We start from the raw sequence: 23118 nt of genomic DNA, 5'->3' as shown, positions 1-23118 counted from the left end.
AACTTATATATAAGTTTTTTTATACCTTCATAGCAAGATCAGGATATCTCTTATCAATCTCATCAGTGTTAATTTTAACCCAATCTAGGGAATCTCATCTAACAGAAAAAGGACAAAGAATTTTACTGAGTATTAATACTAAAAAACTTGATCACGTTGAAATCCAACATATCATTCTTTATTGAAACTTTAGACGAATTTCTCACTATACGAGTTAAATCTTTAATAACCGAAATAGTCCTAAAAACCTCAATCTTATCCTGGAAATGAGCATAATTCCTAATACACCATATCATCCAAATAGAAAAAAGTTATCACAGCAAGCTTAATCAATTTAACCAAATGACTACCATCACTCTTAGAAAAAAGAGAGAAGATCATCCTTATTATAGAAATGAGAAGTAGGAAAAATTTGTCGAACCCAACTTCAAATAGGCAAAGCATTAGAACATTCAAAAAGTAAATGTTGAATAGATTCCTAAAGCGTACACATAGAACAAATATGCAGACCTCTATTTTGAATATGTTAATATGTAGGAAGTCGCCAATGAAAAATTTTCCAAAAGACAAGAGTTTTGGAAGGCGGAAGATATGAAGACCAAATAAATTTACCCTAACCACAGGAAACTCCTGGATCCAAGAAAAAAGTTCTAGCCGATTTAAGAGTGAAACTACCAGATTCATCTAGAATCCAATTAGGAATATCCTGTTCCGCCATAACCATGATATGACTAAAAAGATGAGGCATCTGTTGTAAAGACAATGGAATATTTCAATCACCACCTATCAAAAACTGAGAGACTATATCTAGAATGCTAACACCATCAGATAATCCTACAATATTCGCTAAAGAAGTAGTACCACACCATTTATCATTTCAGAAATTAATAAAAGAACTTGTACCAACAGTCTAATAAGTATAATCAGTATAGTAGAATAAAACTGCTTAATTTTAGACCAAAGAGATGAGGATCTATAAATCAAAAGATGGGGCTTACTAATGTCTGGATAGAATGTGATTCTGCTTTGGTTTGTGTTGCGTTTACTGCTAAAACTAATGTTCCTTTGATGCTTCATAATCGTGAAATACTTGTCTTAATTACTATGGGGAAATCAGGTTTAGAGTTACTCATATTTTTTGTGAAAGAAATGTGTGTGCTGATAAGTTGGCTAATTTAGGATTTATTCATAGAAAATCTGTTATTGGTATAATAGACTACCATCTAGTCTGTTCTTAAAATTCTTTATGAATAAATATAATCTACTTATGTATCGTTTTTGTTAACATATGAATTTTGGTATAGTCTCCCCATATTTTTTTTTCTTTTTTTAATAATATTATTTTTTCATGTGATGACAAATGATTGTTGTTACTTGAGGTATAAGCATAACTGAGATGTCAAGTTGCATAGTGATGTCTAACATTAAAACTTTTACTTTAAAAAAAATTGATAATAAAAATGTTAAGCAATCCACACTTTTTTTTATTTTTTTATTTTAGAAACATAATTTTTTACAAGGTATGAAAATTAATTTTAAAATGTCGGAAGAACTAGCATATAGGTATCCAAACTTTGGGATACAAATTTTAAAATGCTTACTAGCAATAAAATTGTTTTGAAAACAATAAACATGATAAGATTTCGCCATCAAATAATGTCATTCTTGTTTTGACATGTAAAAGGTAATTTTACTATGGTGCAAAATATGTACCAAATTTAATGAATGATTTCAAATAGAATCCTTCCAAACAAAACAATATAATATTTTATTAATTTTCATGTTTTTAATATATGTTATTATATATAATTGTTATTTTTAACAAATAAAATTACTGTTCATAAATAAATTTTTCACACAAATAATTAATAAAAAATATTAATTACTTTTCTTAAATCAAACCGTATGCATGTATAATAAAAGGAAAATTCAAAATATTAAAGTTGAATTTGTGCTAAGTTGTACATGGATTATATGATTTTAGTTTTAATCGAATAATACTGAAGTTGTTTATGCACGACTTCATATTTAATCAAATAATACACTGCTTCATCTTTAATAAAATAATAGTAAATTTGTGTTACTTTTAGTATTGTTTCATTAGAAATTGAATGTAGGGATATCGTGTGCGGAAGCGTGATAATTTCAACCAAAGATTATGAGAAATTAAAGTAACAAAGAAAATGAGAATGATACCAGAAACTTTTAGGTGGAAAACCCCTTTAAATAGAGGTAAAAAACCACCAGTGAGAGAGCCAAAACTTCCACTATAACGGTATTGGGAGTACAATGAATTCCTCTCAGGCTAATAGATAAATAGCCCCAAAAACAAATTCTCTCTATATGGGTTAAACACTTACACCCAAGAGCAGAAATAGAGAGTATAGGAAAAGATAGAGGAAGCAAGTGTGTGTTGCTGTTTGTTGTGTTACATTGCTTGCTTGAAGGAAGTCACTATATATAGTGGTTTTAAGAGACAACAATAATAAATACAATTAATGGTAATTAACCTCCCATTGATGACAATTGATTGTGGCAATTAACCTCCCATTGATTGCAATTGATTGTGCTAAGTAACCTCCCAATTATGACAAGAAACGGAAAGGTGAGTCATAAACCCACAAATCTCCACCTTGACTTGCCTTTGACGGGAACATTCTCTCGCCATGAAGCCTTGATTAAGTATGGATAATACCAGCTAAGTTTAGGCAATGATCGAACTTAGCCGATGGAAGTGGCTTGGTCAACATGTCTGCAGGATTTTTGGCCGTATGAATTTTTTCAACAATTATATCTCCTGTATCAACAATGTCTCGGATAAAATGGTGTTTAATTTCAATGTGTTTGGTCCTTGAGTGATACTTACTGTTCCTGGTTAAGTGAACAACACTCTGACTATCACAAAATATAACAAGAACATCTTGTTGAAGACTAAGTTCACTTACCAAGCCTCGAAGCCATATAGCCTCTTTCATACCTTATGTAGCAGCAATATATTCTGCTTCAGTGGTGGACAAAACCGCAATGGCTTGAAGTGAAGAATACCAGCTGATAGCAGACCCACATAGGGTAAAGATGTAAGCTGAAAGTGACCTTCTTCGATCTAAATCACCACATAGTCAGCATCAACATAGCCAACTACTCCTCCGGGATCGGCTCTATGTTGATCAAATACCAAACCAAGATCTGGAGAACCTTTCAGATAACGAAGTATCCATTTAACGACTTCCCAGTGTGCCTTGCCTGGATTATGCATGAACCTGCTAACAATGCTAACAGCATAAGCTAAATCAGGTCTAGTACATACCATAACATACATGAGACTTCCAATTGCATTTGAATACGGGACATGTGACATGCGTCTTTTGTCCTCGTCTGATTTTTGACACTGATCTGATGACAACTTGAAGTGGGCGGCAATTGGAGTATTAACATCTTTGAAATCTCGCATTCCAAATTTGTCAAGCATCTTAAAAACATACTTCTTTTGTGATAGAAAAAGTTTTCCAGCTTGTCGATCTCTGTTGATCTCCATTCCCAAAATTTTCTTGGCAGGACCTAAGTCCTTCATATCAAATTCACTACTAAGTTGGGCCTTTAACTTGTTAACTAAAGATTTATCTCTTGCAGCAATCATCATGTCATCAACATATAACAACAAGTATATAAATGACCCACCAGATGTCTTTTGAAAATAAACACAATTATCATAGCTACTTCTGGAGTATCCATGTCAAACCATAAAAGAATCAAACCTCTTATACCATTGTCTTGGTGATTGCTTCAAGCCGTAGAGAGATTTCTTCAAACGACATACATGGTCCTCCTTTCCAGGAATAACGAACCCTTCAGGTTGTTGAATGTAAATCTCTTCCTCAAGATTACCATGAAGAAAAGCAGTTTTCACATCTAACTGTTCCAGCTCCAAATCATACAAGGCAACTAAAGCAAGTAATATACGTATTGAAGTATGACGAACAACAGGAGAAAATACTTCATTAAAGTCAATACCTTTCTCTTGATCAAAACCTCTTACAACAAATCTTGCTTTATTCCTTGTACTCTCAACACCAGGGATCCCTTCTTTTCTCTTAAAGATCCACTTGCAACTAATGACTTGTTTTCCTTCTGGTAACTTCACCAATTCCCATGTTTCGTTTTTGAGAAGACTCTCAACTTCTTCTTGCATAGCAACAATCCACTTTGTTGATTCGTCACCAGAGATAGCTTCAGAGTAATTCTTGGGTTCACCTTCTTCACCCATCTCTTGTGCAATAGTTAAAGCATAAGCAATGTTGGCAGATTCTGCAATTAATCTTTGAGTCGGTTTTCTTGGTCTCTGTTGTGGAAGTTCTTGAGCCATAGACCATGGCTGTGGTAATCCTCGTCGTTTAGGTGGACATTGCTCATGTGGAGTCACATGTTCATTTGTACCATCAATAACAATGGCTTGATCATCTTGAGTACTAGAGGAATTGGGAACTTTTTCCTCATGAGCGGGTGTTTTAATCTCAAACTCCACCTTCTCTCGAGCATCTTCCTGGTCACCTGTATCAATTGAGGAAATGACAATATCTTTTACAGAAGAGAGCATAGCATTTTCATTAAAGGTCACATTCCGACTGTGAATTATTTTGTGAGACTCTGGGTCATATAAACGATAGCCTTTAACCCCTGAGCCATAACCCAAGAAAATGCACTTCTTAGCACGAGGTTCTAATTTTCCCTCGTTTACATGAGAATAAGCAGGGCAACCAAATATTTTAAGATTAGAATAATCAACAGGGTTACCTGACCAAACTTCTTCTGAAATGTTGCAATCAATTGATCTGTTAGGAGAGCGGTTTATCAGATAACATGTCGTTGAAGCCGCTTCAACCCAAAAGATTTGCTCAAACCAGAATGGGAGAACATGCAACGAACTCTCTCCAGGATAGTTCTATTCATTCTTTCTGCAACCCCGTTCTGTTGTGGAGTACTTGGGATGGTGAAGAGTTTGGAAATGCCTTCCTTCTTGTAGAAATCATTGAATTCATTCGAACAGAACTCAAGGCCATTGTCTGTCCTTAACCTCTTTATCTTCTTGCCAGTCTGATTCTCAATCAATAATTTCCACCCTTTAAAAGTAGAAAATGCTTCATTCTTATGTTTGAGAAAATACACCCACAATTTTCGTGAGAAGTCATCAATAATTGTCATCATATAACGACATTTACCTCTGGAGGGAACTTTTGACGGACCCCAAAGATCAGAATGAATATAATCCAAAGTACCTTTGGTTTTGTGTATGGCTTTAGAAAAACTAACCTTTTTTTGCTTACCAAAAATGCAATGTTCACAGAAATCAACCTTTCCAGTACAGTGGTTACCAAGGTGACCCTTCTTCTTGAGGATTAGAATTCCCTTCTCACTCATGTGGCCTAATCTCATATGCCATAGCTTGGTGTTATCTTTGTTGGGTGAGGCAACAACTGCAGAACCTGTAACTGTTGAACCCTGCAGCACATACAAACTATCACATCGAATTGCCTTTAGTAACACAAGAGCTCCTTTAGACACTTTTAAAACTCCACCTTCAGCTGAGTATCTACACCCATGAGATTCAAGGGTGCCTAAGGAAATGAGATTCCGTTTCAACTCAGGGACATATCCATCATGTGTCTTGATTTTGATTGTTCCTTCACCAACAACTTTGCATTGAGCATCGTTTCCCATCAAAACAAGACCATTATAAACTGGTTCATATGTGGTAAACCAATCTCTATTGTAAGACATGTGAAAAGTACAACCAGAATCAAGATCTTGTGTCCCTTTTTCTTGCAATAACGACAATATTTGGAGTTCTTGCCTCTAGATTTTGACCTAGATTTATGTTTAGTGTTCCTACCTTTCTCTTGGTTTCTCCCTCTAACTAGTAATCCTTCACCAGAATTTTCAGAATGAATTTGAGTATCAAATTTTTCTTTGGCTAGTAAATTAGTCTTGACATCATCAAAGCTTAAGGTAAGATAATTACCGTATAACATAATTTCTTTGAATTGTCGATGCGAGAGTGGTAGAGAAACAATAAGTAGAACTGCTTTATCCTCATCATCAATTTTAACATCCAAATTTTCCAAATCAATTATGATGGAATTAAATTCATCAAGGTGAGATTGGATGGGAGTACCTTCGGACATTCAGAGTGTAAAGAGTCGCTCCTTTAATCGGAGTTTGTTTGCAAGACTTTTGGTCATGTATAGAGACTCCAATTTACTTCATATGCCTGTTGTACTTGTCTCGTTGATGACCTCACGCAACACCTCACGGGACAAGCATAACTGGATTGCAGACAATGCCTTTTCATCCATCTCATCCCACTGCTCCTCCGTCATAGTGGTTGGTCTCATCATTTTACCTGCCAGAACTTTCTTTAAACCATTCTGGGTGAGAACAGCTAGCATCTGGACTCGCCAGATAGCAAAGCTGATTTTACCATCAAATTTCTCAATATCCAATTTTGACATTATTGAACAATAGATCCTGGTTGAATTATCAAAAAGCTCTGATGCCAATTTGTAGGAATATCGTGTGCGGAAGCGTGATAATTTCAACCAAAGATTATGAGAAATTAAAGTAACAAAGTAAAGTGAGAATGATACCAGAAATTTTTAGGTGGAAAACCCTTTAAATAGAGGTAAAAAACCACCGACGAGAGAGCCAAAACTTCCACTATAATGGTATTGGGAGTACAATGAATTCCTCTCAAGCTAATAGATAAATAGCCCCAAAAACAAATTATCTCTATATGGGTTAAACACTTACACCCAAGAGCAGAAATAGAGAGTATAGGAAAAGAGAGAGGAAGCAAGTGTGTGTTGCTGTTTGTTGTGTTACATTGCTTGCTTGAAGGAAGTCACTATATATAGTGGTTTTAGGAGACAACAATAATAAATACAATTAATGGTAATTAACCTCCCATTGATGACAATTGATTGTAGCAATTAACCTCCCATTGATTGCAATTGATTGTGACAATTAACCTCCCATTGATTGCAATTGATTGTGCTAAGTAACCTTCCAATTATGATAAAAAAACGGAAATGTGAGTCATAAACCCACATTAAAAAATAATTAATATTGATAACATTAAACAAAGTTGTGGTAGATGCAAATAACTTTCTTTAAAATGTTGAAATTGTTTTTTTAAACGAATCCAGTACAATGTTAAAGGAAGGCATTAATGAAATCGTAAAAAAAAAGTATTTCAATAATATACAATTAAATTATCCTATTTTGATAAAATTTCTAAAATATCATTCTTAAATTACGAAAATAAATGCCTGTCGTAATGTTATTTTAACTTTAAATATGTAACAATTTTAATTTAGGCATAATAATATTTTTTAGTCCAAATTTTAAAAAAATTATAATATATTTTCATTCATATATTTTTGAAACTTTTAAATGTTCTTAAAAGTAATATCTTACTATTATTGACCACCATTTCATTTATTCTTATTACTGTTTACTTGTTTAAACATGTTTATTTTAAAAAGAAAATAAGAGTATGTAATTTGGTGTGGACATTGGAGGGTGAGAAAAGCGATTGTTAAGGAGATTGAGAGCACGCAGAACGAGGACCACCTTAAAACACGTAATTCATAACAGTGTCTCTCCAAGAAACGAAGGTGGTGTAGTTGGTGAGATTCCCCTTCATTTTTCAATCGAGAAGAGAAAAAGGGTAAAATTACCAAATTTTTGAATTTGTTTTGAGAGAGAAAAATAAAAGCATAAACAATCATGACGCCAGAGGAAACAGACGAAAAGTTCTTTTCATTCAAAGTAATAGCTATGATGCTCCTAATCTCCTACCCATCCTAAGCTTATGAGGGGCTACTTGTGCTCTATCAACGAGAATAAAATATATGTGAAAGTGACCCGTTATAAAGTTTAATTTCATTCATGTTACTTATCATTCAAAGATTTTGAAATAAGAAAATGTTATATGAAAAAATTGTAAGAAAAGAAAATGGTATATAAGAAAATGATGGTAAGAAAAGAAAATGGTATATAAGAAGATGACAAGAAAAATGGTAATGTTTTATTTTTGTGTGAAGTTCCATCACTGTATAGAGACTTTTTCTCCAAATTACAAATTAATGATGTGGTGATCCACTAATCATGAGAGATTCTATCATTATCAAATTTATTGCATATACTTGCCTATAATTTCATATAATTGCGTATAATAATTACATATAACTGCGTATAATTTGATAATAATTATTTCCTTAATAAATTTAATATTAAAAATAGTTTTTATTGCTATATGTTTCTCTTAGGGTTGGGAAGTTTTCTGCTCTTGTGATGTGTTGATATCATTTGTTTAATGATCTTGATTCTCGTTTGAAATGTTGAAGGGTATGCAAAAAGTCGTTTGACATTCAAGTTAGTACTCAACTTGAATTGTTGAATGTAATAAATGCATATTTTGATATGATGTTGGTCAACTTATTTATAGGGATGAGTTGGACTCTTACACATGTGGACGTGTATTAACACGATTTTTGTGGTTAATGCTCTGACACTATGCATGGTTTTGTCTTCAATCCTCCTTTAATCTTGTTATTAGGATGTTAGAGTGAGGTTTGGGCAACTTAGTTGTTCGTGGTGAAGGAGGTCTCGGTCTCGCATGGTACACTTGTCCCACAAGCTCGAAATGCTTTAGCGTAAAGAGTTTGAAGTGATAAATACAACTGGGAGAGGAGTCGAACATGTATCGGGGTGATATATCGAAGGGTGTCCGTGGTGACGTATGGGTGTGTTGTTCGAAGTGGGATCTAAAGTGTTCCATGTCTTTTGTGGGAATTTTGAATTTAATTCTCCTTTGGTATTCGAGTTTTGTTATGATCGTTGAACCTAGTTTTACAGAAAATTGTTTTCTAATAAACACAAAAGGGAAGATCTGCACTTTTTTATTGTTTTATGTTTAATTCTTGGTAAGAAAGATAGTTTTCCAACATGTTCAAGTAGAACTCACGACATAGTAATCTTGTCTCATTTAATAACCCGAATTTTGGGTCCATGTTTTACAACAACATTAATGGTGCACCTTTTATAAGCTTTAAAATATGGGTGGCAAGTCACCTGGAGCAATTAAGTGTAAGTACTCTATTGGTATAAATTATATGTGTCTCCTTCAACCTCATCAAATAACAATAAATTATGTTATTCTCTTGGAAAATGACCGATAATCATGTCATTAAGTTTTTCAACATATTCATTTTTTGGAGTCAATATAACTTTCTAAACCATGTAACATGCATCCCATGTAAGAAATTCCAATTGGGGATATTTTTCATGTACAAGTTATTGTATTAATTCTCTTCTTCCCATGATATTACTAGCTCTTGCGGTATTTTCACTATATCATCACGATTTGTTGGTTCAATCTAATTGTCGATGTGTATGAGATATTATGAAAAATTGTGAGCTTGTGATGATTGTTATTTTGTTGTAAATGTATATATATTTGTGTTACTCCATAAAGGAGACTTGGCAATACAAGCATAAATCATTTGTGCATTTGTACCTTTTTTAAGAACTAACAATACAATCTCCTCCTAATATCATCACTTTTACCCAAAATGGAACATCACAATCTATATTTGTAAGGTGTTATTGATAGGTTTTTCATCCCAAATAATTGATATTGCTTCTCTTGGTAGATTTGCAAGATCATATTGTTTACTTATCAAACAAATGAACCGCCATTTAGATTGATAAGTATCTTAAATCGAGAATGTGCAATTCGACTACCAGGTAATAAATGTGGTTGTTATACCAGGTAATAATGAAGTCTAGAAAAATCTATGGAGGTAAAGATCTTGAAGATTAAGTTCACCTACAACATTCAAAGGATCCATGTTTGTTGTTTCTTAGCCTCTCATACTTGAACTTTCACTTCATATTATGAGTTGCTAAATTCACCCTATTAGGATTGAATAACAATGTGATATTCCCTAAGTTAATATTATTATTTATGAATGTTTTTATTTCTTTTTTAAATTAAAATTCCTTAGGTTTGGTAGTGTGCTTAATGCTCAATGGTGAGGAATGACCATTGATTGATCGTAACGAATGAGGCTGAAAGGTGATTTCATGTATCTGAACCCTAATCAACCATCCATAGAACTGAATGGGCAGAGCGCAAAGCTGAGACTATAGTGAATTATTCCATCTTAATGAAAAAATGAACTATAACAAATGGCTTATTATTCTAGATAACCTCGTGCGAGGAATCATATTGGTTTTGCCATAAGGAATAGGGAGTTTGAATAAACATAACATTAAAAAAAATAAGGGGGATTCACAAAGGTATTTCAATCACAACATCTATGCTATATTGTTATTCCTTTAGTTCAGTTATTTGTCTAGCTTCACCTCTCGATCTAAATATCATAGTAATATTATTATAATTAGTTATTTACAAAATATATGAAATCAACCTCTATTTACTCATCACTTCATTTTGAAATATATATATATATATATATATATAATGTGATAAATAATAATTCCATGTTGATACGACAAACCTCAGCTATACTATAGTTGACTCGGTCCACTTGCCGAGTAAAAATAAGTGAGACTTAAACAATCTCGTTACCATGTACTTGTAATCGTCTTATGCCTATTTATACCTTTCATCTTGCAAAACTCATTGAACTCCCCTAAAACAAACTCCACTCCATTGTCTATCTTGAGCACTTTCTGTTTAGTCCCCTACTGATTACTCAACATGGTGCATCACTCCTTAAGGTTGTGTTTGGATTGTGGAGAGGATTTGAGGGAGTTGGTTTGTATTGATTTGAGAGGAAAATGTAAAGAAAGTGAGTTTGTTTGGATTATGGTATATTATACTGGATTTGCGAGAAAAGTTTATTGAAGTTTATGAGTGATATGATGGTTGTAAGAGATTTTTTTTTTAAATGTGTAAAATGTAAGTTTACAAATTTACCCTTTTTAAAAAAAATATTTAAATAATAAAATATGAGATATTTTTTGTGTTAATTTTAATTAATTAAATTTTTTTATAAATACATATAAAAAATATTTTCATAAAATCAAATCAAAATTAAAATTAATTTTTATTATTGTTAATATTATTATTTAATAAATTTATTTTAATTATGATTAAGTATTAATTTATATTTATATTTATTATTATTATTTTATTTACTATTATTATTTATAATTTTATTATTATTTTTGTATATTATTTGTATTATAAATTTTAAAAATTAAGGGTAATTTAGACTTTTTCAATGGTGTGATGTATTTTTTTGAATGTTTCGTTGCCTTTTTTCGCTTGACAGAGAAGATGACTTTTATCTCTCTTTCACAAATCAGCGCCCTTAAATCTGTGCAATTGAATGGAAGCAAATAAAATAAATTTGTCCATTTCAATCCGAGTGTTCACTCGGATGCAAACACATAATAAATCTCTTAAAAGTCACAATCTTTTTTTTCAAGATATAAATACTCACCCTTCTTGAGTAATTATCCCCATTAGTATGAGCTTGCATTGAACCCCACAAGTATGCATGAGCATACTAGTACTAGACACATGTTTTCTAATCTCAAACTTCAATATATGAGACTTTCCTAGTATGCAGTGATCACAAAAATCCAACTCTTCCAACCTATCTCCCTTTAGTAGGTTCTGCTTCCCCAACTCCACGAAACCCCTCTCACTAATGTGTCCTAATCTTAGATGTCACAACTTCGCCTTATCTTGCATTGTTTGACTAGCAATAAACACACGAACAATCATTGCTGAATTGTCTAAGTTATGAAGATCGTTCTTTTTTCACCCCTTTAGCAATTGTAGACACTCCCTTTAGAATCTTTAACACCCATGTTCAATCTTGGTTGTTAAACAATATGATCAAACATACTAATTGATAAAAGATTCCTCTAAAACATGTTGAAGCTGGAGGAAGCTTCTTCCCTACCAAGGCTTGATATGTGTTTGATGAAGAAAATGGCTTGAGTGCTTTGAAGATTGTAATAAGTTTTTAGATTCATTTGTAATTAGGCTTGTAAGTGTGTATGATTGCCTTTTGCTGTACAACCTATCCTAGATGCCTAACCAAGTCTAGATCAAGCACATGATGTGGTTAAATGGTTTTTGAAAAGCTTTTTAAAATGATTTTAAAAGTTTTTAAATCAGTACACAAATAAATCTGTTTTATGGAGAAAGAATCTGTTTATTTCTTCTCTGTTAAAAGGCTTTTCTAAATTTCTGTTAGGGCACCACAGGCAAAGCTTAGGTCGTTATTTCAGTTAAAGCTGAGCTGGCCTATTTGCTCTCATTTAATTTGTTTCACTATGAAAGAATCGGTTTTCCCTTTGATCAGTTGAAAGTTTATTCACAAGTTAGTTAGGGCACCAAAGGTACAACTCAGACAGTTATTTCAGTTAGCTGAGTTGGCGGTTTTCACAAAATAAATCTGTTAAGTTCAAAAATGAATCTGTTGTTTTCAGAACTGCTTTTCACCTGTTGTTTTGAAAAGAAGTTAGAAACTGTTTTCTATATAAAGAAAAGTCTATCTCACATGAGAGTGAGCTGAGCAATTACGTTTTTGACAGAGATCAAACATTTTCCATGTGAGAAGAAGGATTGAAAGAGTTTTGAAAGGTTTTCCAAAGAGATTTTCAAGTGTGCTTGTTCTAGGAAACCTTTGATCTTGGTGAAGGTACTGGTACAGTTCTGCAGCAAATTGAACTACTGGTTTTGAGTTCTTGCATCTTCTTTTCAGGTGTAATCTTTCCTTTATTTTGTTTTGTAAAGGTGTAAGTGTTAGTCACTCCTTGATAGGGTTTCTTGGAGTGCAAGGTGTGCTGAAATAGGGTTTTTCAGCATTGTGTGTGTTGTTCTTGTAGTGTTCAAGAACTGCTGTGTTTGTAAGTAATTGGTACTGTTTTTAGTGAATTCCACCTTGGGGTAAGGTGAGATTGGATGTAGCTCTGTATGAGTGAACCAGTATAAAAACTTGTGTGCCTTGTCTTCTCATCCCTGCACTCATTTCTGGTTTTGCTTAATTCTGTCAAGAACTAAATCTGTTCTTTTGAAATTGAATCTGTTAATTCTGGGTTTAAGTGAAAACTGTTCTTCCTGATTTGTTAAAGTTCTCTGATCATAAACAAGGTTGTTGTATATAATGGTTTAAGTGATGTGTGAACAAACTGTCCATTCATTAAAATCTGAGAAAGGATCATTCTTCTTAAAATCTTGTGTTGAGTAATTTTGTTTGATTTCTAAGCATAGCTGTATCCTTCATCCTCACAATATTAAGCTGATCTGGTTCTGTTATAATTCTCTGTTGATCACAATTTTACATTGAACAAATTCAAATTGTGCCAAGACTGCTCTGAAGAATCAATCTGTTTCATGTAAAAACAATCTGTTCTTTTTGCCTCTGGAATACTGAAAAATTGTGTGTTCTTGCGAAAATTTTATAAGCTCAATTCACCTCTCCCCTCTTGAACTTAGACACTAATAGACCAAGAGCTAGGGGCTTGTATTTTGCTTAAGTGTGTGTATGATGTCTGAGTTTAAAATGCCTTTTGCTGAAGGTGCGTCTATTAATAGACCTCCTATGTTTGGTGGTGTTAACTATGCTTTCTGGAAAATCAGGATGAAGATCTTTATGGAGTCTATTGACATGGGAATCTGGGATGCAGTGGTCAGTGGACCTTTTATACCTATGCAGGTTGTCAAAGATGAAACAATAAAGAAGCCTTGGTCTGAATGGAGTGAAACCGAGAAGAAGAAGGCCCAATATGACTCCTTAGCCAAGAATATCATCACCTCTGCACTGAATATGGATGAGTTCTTTAGAGTCTCTCAATGTAACTCAGCAAAGGAGATGTGGGATGTACTAGAGGTGACTCGTGAAGGGACTGATGATGTGAAACGGGCAAGGAAGCACTCACTTATTCAGGAGTACGAGCTGTTCAGAATGCAATATGAAGAAAGTATTGCAGATGTGCAGAAACGATTTACACACATTGTAAATCACCTCACTGGCCTTGGTAAAGTCTTTGACAAGGAAGAGCTTAACATTAAGGTATTAAAATGTCTTGATAGGAGCTGGCAGCCTAAGGTAACAGCAATCTCAGAATCCAGAGATTTATCCAAGATGTCCACTGCTGCACTTTTTGGAAAGCTGATAGAGCATGAAATTGAGCTGAAAAGATTGAAAGAACAAGAAACAGTGGAGAAGAAGGCCAAAGGAATTGCTCTAAAAACTACCATGGAACATGATACAAGTGAGGAAGAAGGTGATCCAGAACATGATGAGACTATGAGTCTGCTCACCAGAAAATTCAGCAGGTTTCTTAGAAAGAAAAACCGTGACAGAACTCAGCAAAGAAAGAGGTATTCCAAACAACCTAATGATTCAAATTCTTCCAATTACACGTGCTTTGGATGTGGTAAACCAGGTCATATAAAAGCTGATTGTCCAAACAATCAAAGTAAAGAAAAATCAGCAAGCAAGAGGAGTGACAAAGGCAAAGGTAGAAGAGCATATATCTCATGGGAAGAAAATGATGTATCCTCATCTAGTAATTCCTCAACTGAAAGTGAAGAAGCAAATCTTTGCTTCATGGTGAATGATGAGGGATCCAACTCTGACTCAGTAAGTAATTTCTCCACTGATTCTGAAAACTATGATCAGCTGCTAATAGCCTTTAAGGAAACACATGATGAAGCAAACAGGTTGGCTATAATGCAACATATTGAATAGAGTAAATAGGGTACTTGAACCTAAGGTCAAAGCTCTAGAAGAAGAACTGCACAAAGCTAAAACTGAATTGATTAGTCTTGAATTGACATGTTTGCATGCATCAATTAAAACTTGTGATAATTGTAAAAAGCTGGAAAAACAGGTTGAGTATTTGTTAAAAACACTTTCAAATTTCACTAAAGGAAGAGAAAATCTTGAAACCTTATTAGGTTCACAGAATGCTGTTTTCAATAAAAATGGTTTAGGATATAATCCTGGAATGAAAGGTAATGTGCAAAAGCTGTCCAGTTTCTTTGTTCCTTCCAAAACAGGTTTTTCCTCTTTTAGTTATTCAAAAACAATGCATATTGCAACATGTTTTCATTGTATGAAGTCTGGTCATGTATCTAAAAATTGTAAAGCTAGGAGGTACCTTGTTCCTAAAGGTTTGGCCAAATGGCTTCCTAAGGAAAGGTATTAATCATGCTGGACCCTAGACTAAAGGGGTACCATAAGTGCTAAATCTGTTTTGTTGTAGAAAAAACAGCAGGAGAAACCAGTGGTATCTTGACAGTGGCTGCTCAAAACACATGACTGGTGATGTGACTCAGTTCATAAATTTGAAACTCAAAGCTGAAGGGCATGTCACATATGGAGATAACAATAGAGGAAAAATTCTTGGAAGAGGAGATGTTGGTACTAAAGACTCAACTACTATTGAGAATGTTCTATATGTTGAAGGGCTAAAACATAGTCTTCTAAGCATTAGCCAGCTGTGTGACAAGGGATACAAGGTCAATTTCGAAGCCAATACTTGTACAATTTCAAATGAAAATTCTGGTAAGGTGCTGTTCACTGGAAAAAGGGTAAACAACATTTATCTCCTAGACATTATAAAGAGTTGTTCTGAAAATGAGTGTTTGCTATCTAAAAATGATGAGTCATGGCTGTGGCATAGGAGACTAGCTCACATTCACACAAATCACTTGAATAAGCTAAAATCTAAGGAACTTGTTTCTGGTTTACCAAACATAAAGTTTCAAAATAACAGATTGTGTGATGCCTGTGTAAAGGGAAAACAGATTAGAACTTCTTTTAAATCAAAAGATATGGTTTCTTCAAATAAAGCTTTGGATGTTTTGCATATGGACTTGTTTGGACCATTTAGGACTGCTAGCTTAGCTGGAAATTACTATGCTTTGGTGATTGTTGATGACTTTTCAAGATATACATGGACTTTGTTTCTTGCTTCTAAAAATGATGCATATAAAGCCTTTAAGAAACTTGCTAAGGTTCTGCATAATGAAAATGAAAATAGGATAAAACAGATTCGTAGTGATCATGGGGGAGAATTTCAAAATGCAAAGTTTGATAAATATTGTGAAAAACATGGGATCACACATAGTTATTCTGCTCCTAGGACACCTCAACAAAATGGTGTTGTTGAAAGAAAGAATAGATCACTAGAAGAGTTAGCTAGGACTATGCTAAATGAATCTGGTTTACCTAAATATTTTTGGGCTGATGCTGTATACACTGCTTCTTATGTGCTTAACAGAACATTAATTAGACCAATTCTTAAGAAAACTCCCTATGAATTGTATAAGGGTAGGAAGCCTAGCATTAGTCATCTTAGGGTGTTTGGCTGCAAATGCTTTGTTTTAAATAATGGCAAAGATAATCTGGGGAAGTTTGATCCTAAATCAGATGAAGGAATACATATTGGTTATGCTATAAATGGTCATGCTTATAGAGTGTATAACAAAAGATTGCTTGCAGTTGAAGAATCTATACATGTTGTGTTTGATGAAACAGATTTTTCTGTGCCCAAATCTGTTATGGACGAACCTGGTATGGATGATTTAAGAACCATTGTGCAACAGAATCAATCTAGTGAGCTTGATACAACTAATTCAGATTCTATCAAAGAATCTACTGTGAATGCAGGACTACCTAAAGAATGGAAGACTCCAAGGGATCTCACTCTTGACAATGTAATTGGTAAAATTGAGAAAGGAGTCTCAACAAGAAATTCACTCAACAATTTCTGCAGAACAGTAGCTTTTGTGTCATAGATTGAGCCTAAAAGCCTGGAAGAAGCACTGCAAGACAGCAATTGGATAACAACAATGCAGGAAGAGCTGAACCAGTTTGAATACAATGAAGTATGGACTTTGGTTCCAAGAAAGCATGAGATGAACATCATAGGAACCAAGTGGGTGTACAGGAACAAGATGGATGAACATGGAGCTATCACTAGAAATAAAGCTAGACTGGTTGCTAAAGGGTATAACCAAGAAGAAGGTATTGATTTTGGTGAAACCTATGCACCAGTAGCACGTCTTGAAGCTGTCAGACTTCTTCAGCATTTTCCAACATACAAGGTTTCAAGCTGTTTCAAATGGATGTCAAGAGTGCATTTCTAAATGGCTACATCAATGAAGAGGTGTTTGTATCTCAGCCTCCAGGGTTTGAAGATCACAAAAATCCAGAACATGTGTACATGCTTAAGAAGGCCTTATATGGATTGAAGCAAGCACCTAGGCAATGGTATGAAAGGCTAAGTGAATTTCTGCTTTCTCAAGGTTATAGCCGTGGCAATTCAGATAAAACTCTCTTTCTAAAGAAGAAAAGTGAAGATATCATACTTGTGCAAGTCTGTGTAGATGATATTATCTTTGGATCCACAAATGAAAAGATGTGTGAAGACTTTGTGAAAACCATGAAAAGTGAGTTTGAGATGTCAATGTTAGGAGAAATGAATTTCTTCCTTGGACTACAAGTTAAGCAACTCAAGGATGGAATTTTCATAAGCTAAGAAAAATACTGCAAGGAACTGCTCAAGAAGTTTGATATGAATCAATGCAAAGCAATCAGCACTCCTATTTCAACAAGTTGTCAGCTGGATCAAGATGCTGTAGGAAAATCAGTAGATCAAACGAAGTATAGGGGATTAATTGGTTCCTTATTATACCTAACTGCCAGCAGGCCTGACATTATGTTTGCTGTATGTTTATGTGCTAGATATCAATCTGATCCAAAGGAATCACACTACAATGCAACAAAGAGAATTCTGAAATATTTGCAAGGATCTAAGGATGTTGGATTGTGGTATCCTAACAAGGTATCTTTGAATTTGATTGGTTTTTCAGATTCTGATTTTGCAGGCTGCAAAGTTGATAGGAAGAGCACAAGTGGGACTTGTCACATGCTTGGATCAAGTCTCATCTCTTGGCATTGCAAGAAGCAAGCTTGTGTTGCTCTCTCCACAGCAGAGGCAGAATACATAGCTGCTGGAAGTTGTTGTGCTCAAACCTTATGGCTAAGGCAGCAGCTAAGTGATTTTGGAATTCTGTTAAATAACATACCTATAAATTGTGATAATACTAGTGTCATAAATCTGTCTAAGAATCCTGTCATGCACTCAAGGACTAAACACATTGAAATTAGACATCACTTTCTAAGAGAACATATAGCTAATGGAACATGTGATATACAATTCATTGGTACTGAATTTCAACTGGTTGATCTATTCACTAAACCACTTGCTAAAGACAGGTTTCACTTTCTTCTAAATGAATTGGGTATTATTAGCTTAAATTGTCCTCTGCAGTGAAAATTTCAATCTGTTGTTTTATGTTTTAACATGTTTCGTTTCCTGTTTCAGAAATCACAGATGTGACTAAGAAAGAGAAAGATTCATTTTTTTTCTCTCTCACTTTATTGTTGACTGCTTTTACGGTTATTGACCAGCAGATCCATGCAAATTAATGTGTGGGTATCCTAACTAATTGGATTTTGTGTAGATGCAACAGATTTGATGTACCAAAATCAGGTTCCAAGATATTCTTACGTGAATCCATACCTGAACCTGCTGCACCATTGGAATAAAATCTGTAGCATATCTGTGGGATTTGTTTTTTCTTCAAAATTCATTATTTCCAAAAATCTGATCACATTGCCCTGAATTAAAATTTGTGTTTTTCAATTTTGGTTTAATAATCCTATATAAACCTAGCACAATTTAGCTCGTCTCTCACACCCTCTCACTTGTACTATAAGCTGTCCAGGTGCACATTACTTCACCACAGGTTTTGCTTCTGTTTTGAGTAATAATCTGTAATGTTTTTTTTCCTAGAATTGTATGTTAATATACTGGTGCAGGGAAAAACAGATTAAGCATGGCATCCTCTTCACATAGAAAGAAGAAATCCAAGGAGCAATCTCAAAGCAGCCAAGGCATCCTGGAAAACTGGTTTGCTGGAGATTCAGAGGCAATGACAAGGTTCATACATGAGACTGGCAGGAAGCAAATCAATGTACCCAAGCTGCTTGAGTTCTCATGGCTGAGAGAGGAGAATCTGATAGAAGCCAAAGACTTGCTCAAGCATCAAAAGCTGAAAGGATTTCTGGAGATGAATGGAAATGTTTATCCAGACCTTGTGAAGGTGTTTCACTGCAACCTTGAACAAGATGGTAAAAATCTGGTTTCCCATGTGAAAGGAGTGAAGCTGAAGATCACTAGGGAAATCTGGAGCAGTGTGGGTGGAATCAAATATTCAGGACTGAAAGTGAGCAAAGGAAACACTGCTGGAATTCAAGGGTTCAACAAATTGCAATTTTGTAGAAGCTGTGTGAGGAATCCAACTGAACCAGTAGCTAGGTATCACGCAGGTAGCCTAAGTCTAATTCCTAGACTCTTAGCTCATATAATTGCTTGGCAGCTTACCCCTAGAGGAAGTAATCATGTTGTACTTCATGAGGAAGATTTGATACTGTTGTACTGCATCATGAACCAGCTTATGGTAAATTGGGTGAGTACTATGGTTGAACATATGCTAAAATCTGCAAGACTACCTGATTATCGTCTTCCCTATGCAATATTTGTGTCAAAACTAATTGATCATTTTAAAGTGGACACTACCAATGAAAGGAATGACTCTATTAAAGCTGCAAGTGAAATAGATAACTCCACACTCATGAAAATGGGATTCTATAAGGATGAAGATGGCTGGGTTTTTAGAAGAAATGCTGGACAGAGGGCTGAGCAAGAAGCTGCTCCTCAAGGAAATGAAGAAGAAGCAAATGCTGATGGTGTGCAACACATGGATGAATCACCAGTACATGAAGATGTTGCTACTACGAGTCAGAATGCAATAGTTGCATATGAGGCACCGGAGTACAGAGGTGAACCTCTGTCTATGTTTGAAAGACAGGTGCTAAGCAGGCTGGACATACTCACAGATGAGCAGAAGGCACACTATGAGATGACTTATGCCAGGTTTCAACACTTGGATGACCAACTTGAAGGAGTTCAAGTGCAGCTAGCTGAGCTCTATTACAACAACAAGTGATCCTATTTCTAAGTCTTTATCTTTTATATGTTGTTGAACAATTTGGGATTAATCTGTGTTGTTTTTTTATTTTGTACTGGTTTTTAGTTGATTTGTAATGGACCTCTATGTTAGTTTTATTTGAACTGTTATGTATGGCTATGTTTTCTTTGGTATCTTGTGCTCCCATTCTGTTTGATGAATCCAAAGGGGGAGAAGAATAGTCTAATACAGGTTCTGCAGTTGATATTCATAGAGGTTGCTGATATGATTCAGATGTTAAATCTGCAGGTACATCAATTCTAAATCTGTTTGTTCTGCCTTGACACCTGTGTATTTTTTTTCTGGTATATAGTTCTGTACAGGTTTGGTCATGTTTTTTCTTCAAAGCTGTGCAAAGCAAAGGGAATTTGTCTCCATCAAACAGGAGGAGATTGTTGAAGCTGGAGGAAGCTTCTTCCCTACCAAGGCTTGATATGTGTTAGATGAAGAAAATGGCTTGAGTGCTTTGAAGATTGTAATAGGTTTTTATATTAATTTGTAATTAGGCTTGTAAGTGTGTATGATTGCCTTTTGCTGTACAACCTATCCTAGATGCCTAACCAAGTCTAGATCAAGCACATGATATGGTTAAATGGTTTTTTGAAAAGCTTTTTAAAATGATTTTAAAAGTTTTTAAATCAGTACACAAATAAATCTGTTTTATGGAGAAAGATCTGTTTATTTCTTCTCTGTTAAAAGGCTTTTCTAAATTTCTGTTAGGGCACCACAGGCAAAGCTTAGGTCGTTATTTCAGTTAAAGCTGAGCTGGCCTATTTGCTCTCATTTAATTTGTTTCACTATGAAAGAATCGGTTTTCCCTTTGATCAGTTGAAAGTTTATTCACAAGTTAGTTAGGGCACCAAAGGTACAACTCAGACAGTTATTTCAGTTAGCTGAGTTGGCGGTTTTCACAAAATAAATCTGTTAAGTTCAAAAATGAATCTGTTGTTTTCAGAACTGCTTTTCACCTGTTGTTTTGAAAAGAAGTTAGAAACTGTTTTCTATATAAAGAAAAGTCTATCTCACATGAGAGTGAGCTGAGCAATTACGTTTTTGACAGAGATCAAACATTTTCCATGTGAGAAGAAGGATTGAAAGAGTTTTGAAAGGTTTTCCAAAGAGATTTTCAAGTGTGCTTGTTCTAGGAAACCTTTGATCTTGGTGAAGGTACTGGTACAGTTCTGCAGCAAATTGAACTACTGGTTTTGAGTTCTTGCATCTTCTTTTCAGGTGTAATCTTTCCTTTATTTTGTTTTGTAAAGGTGTAAGTGTTAGTCACTCCTTGATAGGGTTTCTTGGAGTGCAAGGTGTGCTGAAATAGGGTTTTTCAGCATTGTGTGTGTTGTTCTTGTAGTGTTCAAGAACTGCTGTGTTTGTAAGTAATTGGTACTGTTTTTAGTGAATTCCACCTTGGGGTAAGGTGAGATTGGATGTAGCTCTGTATGAGTGAACCAGTATAAAAACTTGTGTGCCTTGTCTTCTCATCCCTGCACTCATTTCTGGTTTTGCTTAATTCTGTCAAGAACTAAATCTGTTCTTTTGAAATTGAATCTGTTAATTCTGGGTTTAAGTGAAAACTGTTCTTCCTGATTTGTTAAAGTTCTCTGATCATAAACAAGGTTGTTGTATATAATGGTTTAAGTGATGTGTGAACAAACTGTCCATTCATTAAAATCTGAGAAAGGATCATTCTTCTTAAAATCTTGTGTTGAGTAATTTTGTTTGATTTCTAAGCATAGCTGTATCCTTCATCCTCACAATATTAAGCTGATCTGGTTCTGTTATAATTCTCTGTTGATCACAATTTTACATTGAACAAATTCAAATTGTGCCAAGACTGCTCTGAAGAATCAATCTGTTTCATGTAAAAACAATCTGTTCTTTTTGCCTCTGGAATACTGAAAAATTGTGTTCTTACGAAAATTTTATAAGCTCAATTCACCCCTCCCCTCTTGAACTTAGACACTAATAGACCCAACAAAACATACCTCACTTTTTGCAATGACATCTCTTGGTCATCAAACATCTTCAATATTATAAACCTTAAACCTAGTACCTTACATGCTTTATTGTTCTCAAGAAGGATTAATCAATCTTCCTTAAGTTCCAAGATCTCAAAGAACTCCTTCACATGACACATGTGATAAGTTCATTATGAGTCCATGACCTAACTCTTCTGTGTATTAGACGTAGATGCCACCAACACCACTACAGGGTTGTAGCTATCAAATGCTACAACAACATTAACAAATTCCTTCTTGAAATGATATTTCTTACATTTTCCATTTCTATTATTTTCTAGATAATTTCATTTGAATTGACCTTTCTTATAGTAATTGTAACATTGAACTTACACCATATCATCTATTAAATACTGCTTATTCTTCACATTCCACTCCTTCTTTTTGTTACATGATGACTTCAAAACATTCAAAATCAACCCACCATTGTCTACTTTAAACTCTAGAAGCTTTTGTATCTCTTTAGTCCAAATTAAGGTTCGCACCTCATCCAACAAAATGGTTTGTTCCTAGACAACAAAGCGTCTTTAAAATGCTCAAACATCTTCGATAAGGCATTAAGAAGAAGCAAAGCCTTGTCTTTGTCCTCCAACTTGACCTTAATATTCTCATGATCAACCAAAATCTTATTGAAATCCACTTATTGCTCCACCATCGTTCTTGACTCAATTATCTTGAACGAATGCAGTTGTTGCCTCAATCAAAGTTTGTATACCAAAGACATAGTTATACAGAATGACCTATCGATGAAATAATTTTTTTCCTTAACAACTTCCTTCAATGCATTATCACCAAGACACATATATATGGCAATACTAGCTTTGTTGATCATGTCAACCTTCTCTTTCTGAGATATAAACGTTGATATGTTCACATCACCCTTCAAAGACACAACACATCCTTGGCGTATCAAGATTGTCTTTGATGGAGAACCATCCTGTTAGA

Source organism: Phaseolus vulgaris, chromosome 8 (genome assembly GCF_051622355.1).
Source record: "Phaseolus vulgaris cultivar YP4 chromosome 8, ASM5162235v1, whole genome shotgun sequence".
Classification (NCBI taxonomy): domain Eukaryota; kingdom Viridiplantae; phylum Streptophyta; class Magnoliopsida; order Fabales; family Fabaceae; genus Phaseolus; species Phaseolus vulgaris.
Note: the sequence above shows the minus strand (reverse complement) of the source record.